Genomic DNA, 9,104 nt, shown 5'->3' on the forward strand with positions numbered 1-9,104 from the left:
AATCATTAATGCAATTATTAAACTTAAAGGCTGCCTATTTTATGGCACCTTTAAAAGCAAATGAAGCATTTATTACCTTCCAAATTGTTTTTAATACCTGAGTATCTCAATGGGTCTGCTCATAAGTACTGTACAATGTGAGCAAAGACACAGTGGCAGGATCTGGCCATAAATGCTTTCAGGCATGTGACAGAGACAGAGATTTTTGTGCTTTTGTTTCTAGGTAACTGCCTGATTTTGTATAACGGTATTTTGATTATGATATGGACTTCATTAAACACTGTATGGGCAAATGGCATGCTTTATGTTATATTTAGCTTTATCTCTCTACTTACGAGGACCGTGTGGGGTAATTGCTTCTTTGAGGGCTGATCCTCATCTCTTTATTAAAGCTAAAGTGTGAATCTGTGGGAACATTATATAACAGGGGAATGAGATTCCAGCTCTGCTGTAATATGTTTAACCTGAATAAACAGTCGGGCTGGAAATTGTCTGTGTGTTGTATAACCCCCTCATAAGTTAACACATAACTAAATTACAGATTTTGGAACTTATACTGGAAATCATTTACTTGCATAAGAAACCCCAGTGGGATTCAGTGGGATATTATTGGGACCTAATACAAAGTCACTAAAACAAGTAGGAGTTTCTAAACTGAGTCTTGACTGTTTTAAGTAAAAACAAATTAACACATCTAGACATTCTCTAGACAGAGCAAGTGTCTAATGTGACCTGTATGTATCACCTACACAATTCCTATACTTCTAGAGAAAGTCGTCATTAAAACTACTGCACATATTTGGGGTATAAAACAATACAAAATATATTTTCCTTTGTGCTTACTGCTGCTGCAGAGAAGTGTGAGTGTCATACAATGGTGACTGTACACAGGATATGCTTGCAGGATATTTCTGTGTTTTGTGGGGAACTGCATAGCATCTCTTTGAAAGTAAGACTCTTTGGAAATATACAATGCAGAAAAGCAGTGACAAAAATTTTGAATTTTAATTATAGATTAGCTTTTTTTTACAAAAAGAAGACATAGTAATTGTACTTTAAGCATTATCTTTTTACACTGTTTCCTTTTCTACAGTAGTTAGACCTCTGTTATAATCTTATCTAAATGCGAGTGAGGAGGGACTAGCACCAGATCCTTCTCCTTGAGAAGTAATTGTTTGCCATTTATTTTACTGGTACCACACTGATTTTATAAAGATCGTAAGATTTAATATTATGCACAAATTCAAAATTATGCAAACTCTACATTTTTAAAATACTGGACCCCACAGAATTGTAACACAGACACTTACCACAGAAATCACTTTTGTGTTATCTGACGTGCAAGAATGTGTTTTTTCAGAGCACTCTTGGTTCAATCAAAATTCCCACTGCAAAAGAAGATGCAGCATTGGGTGCTGTATCTCTGGTAGACTATTACATCTTTATTAAGGCTTTAATTCAAATATTTTAGATCTTAAATTTTGAACAGTGGGAGTGGAAAGATTCTAATTAACATGATCAAAATTCTTTATTCAGCTCCTGAGGTTCAAATACGAACTGAGGTCAGAAATGTAAAATTAAGAATTTTAAGCTATTTATCCTGTCTAAATCAAGATTCAGGTGCACAGCCAGGAATATTACAAGTTCCTATTATTTATTCTACTAATCAGCCCACAGTCCTAAATAAGTAATCAAAATGTTAATAATAAAAATAATTAAAACAATTACATTTTAAAATTTTATCTTCCAACTATAACTGCATACACAAGTATAATTTTAATTTAATTTTACTGTTACTAATCTAGTTGAAATAAGGTAATTTCTTGTCTATCTATCCACCCATCAATCTTAAAATGAGCGTAATGTAGAACTTTCCTAGGACCAGCCTTTACTTTCTTGAGCCAGCTCCTATAGAGGGAGAAAGCAACAAAATGCACATAACTAGAAATCAAGGAATGCTTAATAAAACCTGGAGCCAAGTGTCTGATCTCAGCAAAATCAGCGTTTTAGATCTCAGCTAGTGCTTGAAGTAAAAGTATACTGTAACTGTTTCAGTCATAAAGTATATAGTACATACACTATACCAGTGTTGTAACAGGGAAGTGATCACAACCCAAATACACCTGGAAGGAAGAGACAGGTGGGCATGGGAGACGAAGAACAGCACTGCCTGGCTGTGTCTGGGGGGTGACTTTCTGCTGGGGTCCTGGCTCACTTCATGTCGCTGTTGCTGTACACTCAGGACTGAGTATGTGCTAAGTGTGTCCCCTCAAGATGTCAGTTTTTAAAATTAAGACTGCCAAGAATGAGAAAGTTGTTTTTATAAATTAACATGAAAGTTATCTAGCCCTCCACTCACTGCCGTGTTGCACAGAGTCCAATTTTCTGGCTGCCATGTGGAAGCAAAGAGAAAGTCACTTGAAGGCAGATACATTACCTCCACAGAGAAGACAAAGGCAATGCTCGCTTGCCTTACTCAAGTTAGCAGATTTATTTTCCATATGCCAGAATCCAGGTCCAAAGGACATCAAACCATTAAAGAAACCTTCCCAGACATGAAAAAGTAATGATGTAATGGTCACAGCTAAAACTACAGGTGAGATTTCTTATGATGGTTGAGCCTACGTAATGTATTCCTGCTTTTGAGAAGGGTGATTCTGTCCTTCCTCAGGCCTGCTCACATACTCCCAAGTCTTTTGGAAGCCTCCTGTCACCCTTTGATATATTTGTTCTGTCTGCTAGACCAGCAGAAAACTAGCTGAGCCAAGAACTAAATAGTCTGCCAGTGTAGCCAACTCATTCAGATGTCAAATGAACATCAAAGCCTGGGAAAACACTGGGAAGGGCATCTGTGCATCCTGAGGTAGGGAATGGGCAGTACAAAAAAAAGATGACTAGACCTTTCCGTGGTAGTAACCTGCCTGTATGTCTTCATTATCTAGTGAAACCTTAACCTAGGTCTCTGAGAAAATGCTGGAAGACATGTCTTCCTCTCAGGCAAAGAGAAGGCTGAGTCATATATCCAAATTGTTTAGGGAAATTAAAAAATATGGCTAAAATCTAGAGGTTACCGCCTTTTCCTCATCTTACACTAAGTGGGAAAATAATTCTTTGGTGAGAAGAAGATGGTTTTGAGTTACAAAAGCATCTGCTAAAAGGAAAATTAATTTTACAGGTCCCTTCTCAGGTGTTTGGGGTTTCTGGGACGAATGGGGGAGTTGCAGGCCACCATGCCAATACTGGAATGGTTAGGAAATGTAATTTAATCAGATGAGGGTTGAAAGTCACAAGCCTATCAAGCCAGAAGCCATTTAAGAAGATTCTAAAGCATACATCTCTGCATTTATGATATAGATGTTAAAGTTTCCGGAGTACAAGATTTTAAAGTTTCTGGAGTACCTTAGTGTTACATTAGTGGCTGCCATAATTTTGCCTCAGATTAATTGTCTCAATTAAGTAACTCTTCTTTTGAACTGACAAGATGAAGCAATTCAATTTCTTTATGGCCTTGTGCTAGGGAAAAATAGGAGGCCACCAAAGAAGAAGTCACTTGATGGTTTAGGATAAAGTCTGATCAGTTGAACTGTAGCCTGAGAAGTTACCTACAAAAGTAGCTTTCCCTAGTAAACAAAGGGCTTGTAACAAATACGGGGAGAGAAAAACAGTAGAAGTGTTTATTAGGACAGTGAACTACTAGAAGAAGTGATTTCTGAGCAAGAAAACTGCTTTCAGTTGCTTGTTTCTATTGTATTCAGAGACACAGGTCTTTATAAATATTCTTATAAATAAGTATTGCTGTACTCTAACAGACAGTTCTCTTTCTTAAAAAAACACTCATTTTAGTGGCTGTCTGAATAGGCTAAAGGATAACATTATTTTTGCAGTGATATAGGTGTGTCACTTGTGTTACTACATTGCTAAGACTAATCATGATGTGAGTGTGCAGTTACGTCATATGCTCACAAAAATAGAGCCTGTAGGCACCATGAGCAGCTGGGCATACTCCTAGATGCCCAAAATCCAAGCCAAGCCAATTGTTCAGCCACATATAGATTTTAGTATTTTTAGTTTAGAGAAATGACACATTCATATATCAAAACAAATATTTAAAAGGAAATTCATGTACCTTCTGGTAGCAGAAAGGCAGAAACGTGTCACGGATGCCAATAACCCTTGAGTGCATGTATATTTGCATTGTAAGTGAGAAGTTAGAATAGGATGTCTTTCATTTCTATTTGTCCAAAGCATTCTCCTGCAGCCCTGGAAGTATGTTTCTCAGCTGTGATATGTTCAGAATACAGCTCACAGGGAACAACTTGCATGCATTTCAGAGGGACAAGTCATTCCACTCCCCCTTAGTATTTAAATTGTATGTTTCAGCAGTATGCTCCTTGACTCAAGCACACACAAGTGTAGGAAGGAAACACTTTACCTTCAGAAAGCTGAACAGAGGTTTGTAAAAGCTACGATAAGGTTATGTGGCCTTTTGGACCAAGGGGACAAAATGGACAACTGTCATAGCATTGTCTAACACTGTGTCTGCATCCATACACATGCAGTGCTCCCAGGACTGCAAAGACAGAATAGAAACAGAGCACCTGTATTTCTGTTACACAACATACGGCTCAGTTCTTTTTTTATTACATGACTAGACAAAATTTAAATTTAATTGAAAGTAAGAATGATTTTTAAAGTCAAATTTATAAATAAGTGTATTTTCCTGTTTCTAAAGGACATAGTGTTACTTTTTACTAGCCAAGACAACTATTTTTAGCTTAACCCATGTACTGCTGAAATTGTCCATAGAACCAATGCTGCTTTAACAGATGGGTACACATAAAAATATGTGAGAGCATCTCTGTGGGAATCAAGCTTAAATGTTAGCTTGCATTGCCATTCAGGAATACAGAGACACCATTCTGTGTAAAGCTCATGGAAGATGCTAGGAGAATGCACCACTGCAAATCCAACTCAGAACTGCATAGTTTATAAATCTGTGCTCTGGTTGCTATGGTAGTTTTAGTTTTGGTTTTGGTGACTCAGGATTATGCAGCATCAGAAAGTAACCCATCTTAAAATGTGGGGTTTCTGCATAAGAATCTTACCCAGAACTGACAAAATCAAAGAGCAAGAAGTCTGCTTCTTATGTAGTTTACTTGAAAATTTTGATAGCAATTTGTGCATAGTCTTCTTACCTCTTTTTTTCTGGATAAGGATTGTACCAGAGATTTCACTGTTACATGTGTGGGTGTATCACACAATCAGAGTAGGGAATACATCAGATTTAAAGATAGAAAAGACTATGACTATCAAGTAAAACAATGAAGGAAACCCCTTATGATAAGTATCTCTGTCATGGCCTTTTCATGTGAAAAGATACTTTTATATTTTCTTATCCTATCTCTCATTTTACCATCCATGATTCTTTATACAAATCTGTTAAATTTACTAGAAAGTTTTGTGTCAATATATGTATGCAATATTGGTCACTATCCTTCAAATTACCCTTTTTCCCCAGAGCTGGAATTGATGACATTAACTGTGATATATTAGTTTTCCTTCAGTGGGGAGAGAAAAACGTTAAGACAAAATTTTTAGAAGCCACACCATGTGTAATGCTGTTCAAGATGAAAGACAAGACAGCAAATATCCTGATCGAGGTCAGAACAAAAATTCTACATCCCAAAAGATGATGATTTTGGGTAGCGCAAAAGCTTCATCTGTGAACTTCTGTCATCTAGAAGCCTGTGTGAAGTAGCTTTGAACAATGGTTGTAATGCTTTTAAGAAAAAATGGAAAACCAGAGAGCACACTGATAGCCATCTCATTGCTAAATCATTTTATTGAACATTTGTCATTAAATTTACTGGAAATATGTATACACATAGAAGCTATCTCTGCAAATGTTTACATAGTTACCTCTATTGAAAAGTAGTCCTACTGAATTCAGTGCTAATATTTATATGTGGAAAATTACATACTTAATCATCTTTAGTGCTGGGTAAATATACATGCAAACAAAGGATTTGACAGCACACCTAGTGTGTTGGTTAGTCTGGTAGTGATACATCAAAAAAGCCTGATAAAACTAGGTCTGGTTATTGTGTCCTTAAGCTGCACTCATAATGTAGCTCAAATGGTTAAGTGTCTCTTGTTAGCATACTATGATTATTGTAAACACACATGCACACTTATGCAGTTATCTAATTCACAGTTGTGATACTCTCTTGCAGTAGTGAGTCTTTTAGAATTAATTTGATACTCACTTCTAATATGGTCTTCAAAGACAGCCTTAATATATAAGTTTGCTCCAACCCTGTGCACAAATGAATTTAACACTTCATGCTTAGGCAGATAATTGGAAAAGAATTTCATATTTCTACAGAAATTATTATTGGTATTTACATATGTTTTTCTCAATTAGTATAGAATTAGAAGCCGTAGACAGTCTCATCTCTCAGCTACACTGATTTTACAATGAAATGGAATGACATCAGACACGGGGTAGAATGGCATTAGGATGGGGTAAAGAATATGGCCCAATATGCCTTTGCTATTGAAATTACAAACATTTATGGGAGATATGAGATAGGAAAAAAATATAAATGGAAAACTGATTGTTGTTATTATTATTATTATTATTCCCTTCTTGAAGAGTAAACACTTGCAGAGATTAACTAGTTTACATGAATGGCAGCTCTACTTTTTGCTTAAGGAAGATTATATGCTTTCCTAGATTTAAGAACCACATATAATTTCCAGCAGAGCACACAGCTATCTCCAGAAGACATTTATATTCAATATAAATGGAATATCTGAGTTTCAGCTGACTGTACAAATGAATTATATCTTGCCTGTAGTGTCTGTAAAAACCCTCAAACATAACATAACTCCCAACCACGAGGTGTAATCCAAAAAAAATTAAAAAGTCAAGGAAAATAATGCAAAAATGTAGAACATACAAATAGCTGCAGTGTATGGAAAAATATTTGCTGAAGTTCTCTGAAAAGCTGGAGCTGAATCAGTGAAAAATCTTCCCTTGAAAGAAGAATAAAAGGAAAGTATGAGATCTGTTTTTTTAAACCAAATTAACTGTATGATACTTAAGAACAAAATTGAGCTGTAGAACCTCTGCATTTCACTAACAAGCCAAGAAGAGCAAGTTGGACTTAAAAAGAGGATCCATGACCAGAAAGAAAAAGCTGAGCTGGAAAACTGAAATCAAGGAGAGGGGACTCGGGCTCTGATGAAAACTTAGAAACATGCTCCGTGACACTGAAATTCCTGAGACAGTGCATCTTGAACACGTGCCTATCAATTTGCCTAGAATTACTTTGTTGCTAATAAAGCACTGTTTAAATACTGTTTGTTGAAATCAGTGTATTAGATTCTTCAGCTATGAGGCTTCTTGAAGAGTCAAATTATCAAACAGCCAGCTGAGAGAGAAGCAGCATGTTGGGGAGGTGACTTATAAAATATCTGAGACATCTGGGGCAGGAGAAGGCAGCTTTTATCCTGCGTTACCTTTTTCTGAGTTATAGTTTTCAGGTCCTTAGGAAATGGCACTGGGTTGAGAGTTTCTCCCCAAGGGAGTTTGCCCACAAGGACAAGACCACAGCAGGGGGCTGGAGCCTGTGCAAATTCACTCCTTAGACATGAGTCAGGCGATGCAGCCAAGCTCCTGGCTGGTAACTGTCCATTACATGCTGGTGGTACCAGTGCTATGCCAAAGCACAACTAAATCACTCAGGTGAGTAATAAACACTGGAAAGACTGGCTTTGAAGTGTGCAGTCAGCCATATTTTCAAACCCAGGAATATAAACTGTACCCCTGGATAGTCACACAGGCTGCCAATGGGAAGGTATAAATTGGGTGCCAGGTAATCTTTCATCCACCTACTTAGACTGCAAATCTTTCTCTGGCAAATCTGTCATCTTGACTGCCAGATGTTGTCTTTTGTTCTCAATCACATTACGCCTGCAAACTGTCAGTGTATGTATCTCATGCACCGCTGTATGAGTAAGTCTGATGGATATTATGCAAATATTTCCTGATGAAAATCTATTCTGAAAGACATTAAGAACAGCACGTTGCTGCAGGTACCTTGTAACTACTACTTCTTGTGAAATGTCACTGATATCTTTATCAATAAAAATGGAAATAGGAGACTGAGTTGGCTGCAAGACTGCCCACCATGAGAAGGAGACATTATAATTAGAAAAGCACAAATCATGCAAAATTTGAAGTGTATGAGGTTTGGGGACCCTCTCAAACTATACTTTGTTTCCTATAATTAGTTGAAAATAAAATTTATTTTCCAGTAAATTCAAAACCACATTTTATCCCCAGAGATGATTCCATTTAAAGCAAAATACATATTGCTCCTAGCATAGAAAAAACTTTATTATCTGTAATAGCTTGGTTCCTAGAAGTTGCAACTCCGAACAAAAACATTTTAGTCTTTGTATCTTGAAATGCTGCGTGGTTTGTAGCTACTTGTTTTCTCCCAAGAGAAAGGATGGCTGTCCTATCCCAGGTTTTGACATCATGGAAGTGAACTGTAAGTGAAATGGACAATAAGCACAATCCATTGCCATGTAGAATGATAGAATCATAGAATGTTAAGGGGTTGGAATGGATCTTAAAAATCATCTAATCCCACTCCCCTCCCATGGGCAGCAACACCTCCCAGTAAACCAGGTTGGTCAAGGCCTTATATCCAAACTGGCTTTGAACACTGCCAGGGCTGGGGTTGCCTCCCTGAGCAACCTGTTCCAGTGTCTCACCACACTCATAGTAAAGAATTTCTTCTAATATCTAGTCTAATTTGTACCCATTACTTCTTGTCCTATCACTACAGTTCCTGACAAAGACTCTCCTTCCCTGACGGCCCCCTAAAGTGTAGAGGCAAATGGTGCTTTTGTCCAACAAGCTGGTCTGACGTGGTCGTTCCCAAAACAAAGGACCCTCAAACAAGTTGCTCCATTTATTACCTTTTTTCCCGTCAAGTGGCTGCATGTGCCCCGTTTGCCAATACAGGCAGAAACACGGATGTTGCCGCAGGTGACAGAGGTCACAGGTACGGACGGGCAGCGCCTTTAGC

At 37.4% G+C, this 9,104-nt stretch overlaps 1 long non-coding RNA gene across 3 annotated transcripts in view; it reads right to left on the reverse strand.

Annotated features, from left to right (window-relative positions):
* LOC108449060 overlaps window positions 1-9,098 on the reverse strand; it is a 40,488-nt gene extending 31,390 nt beyond the window's left edge. For all 3 annotated transcript variants that reach the window (XR_001865158.1, XR_001865159.1, XR_001865160.1), the window contains exon 1: window positions 8,995-9,098. This is a non-coding gene — a long non-coding RNA (uncharacterized LOC108449060). The remainder of the gene's footprint in view (window positions 1-8,994) is intronic.
* Window positions 9,099-9,104: the final 6 nt, after the last annotated feature.

Source organism: Corvus brachyrhynchos, unplaced genomic scaffold (genome assembly GCF_000691975.1).
Source record: "Corvus brachyrhynchos isolate BGI_N302 unplaced genomic scaffold, ASM69197v1 scaffold9, whole genome shotgun sequence".
Taxonomy (NCBI): domain Eukaryota; kingdom Metazoa; phylum Chordata; class Aves; order Passeriformes; family Corvidae; genus Corvus; species Corvus brachyrhynchos.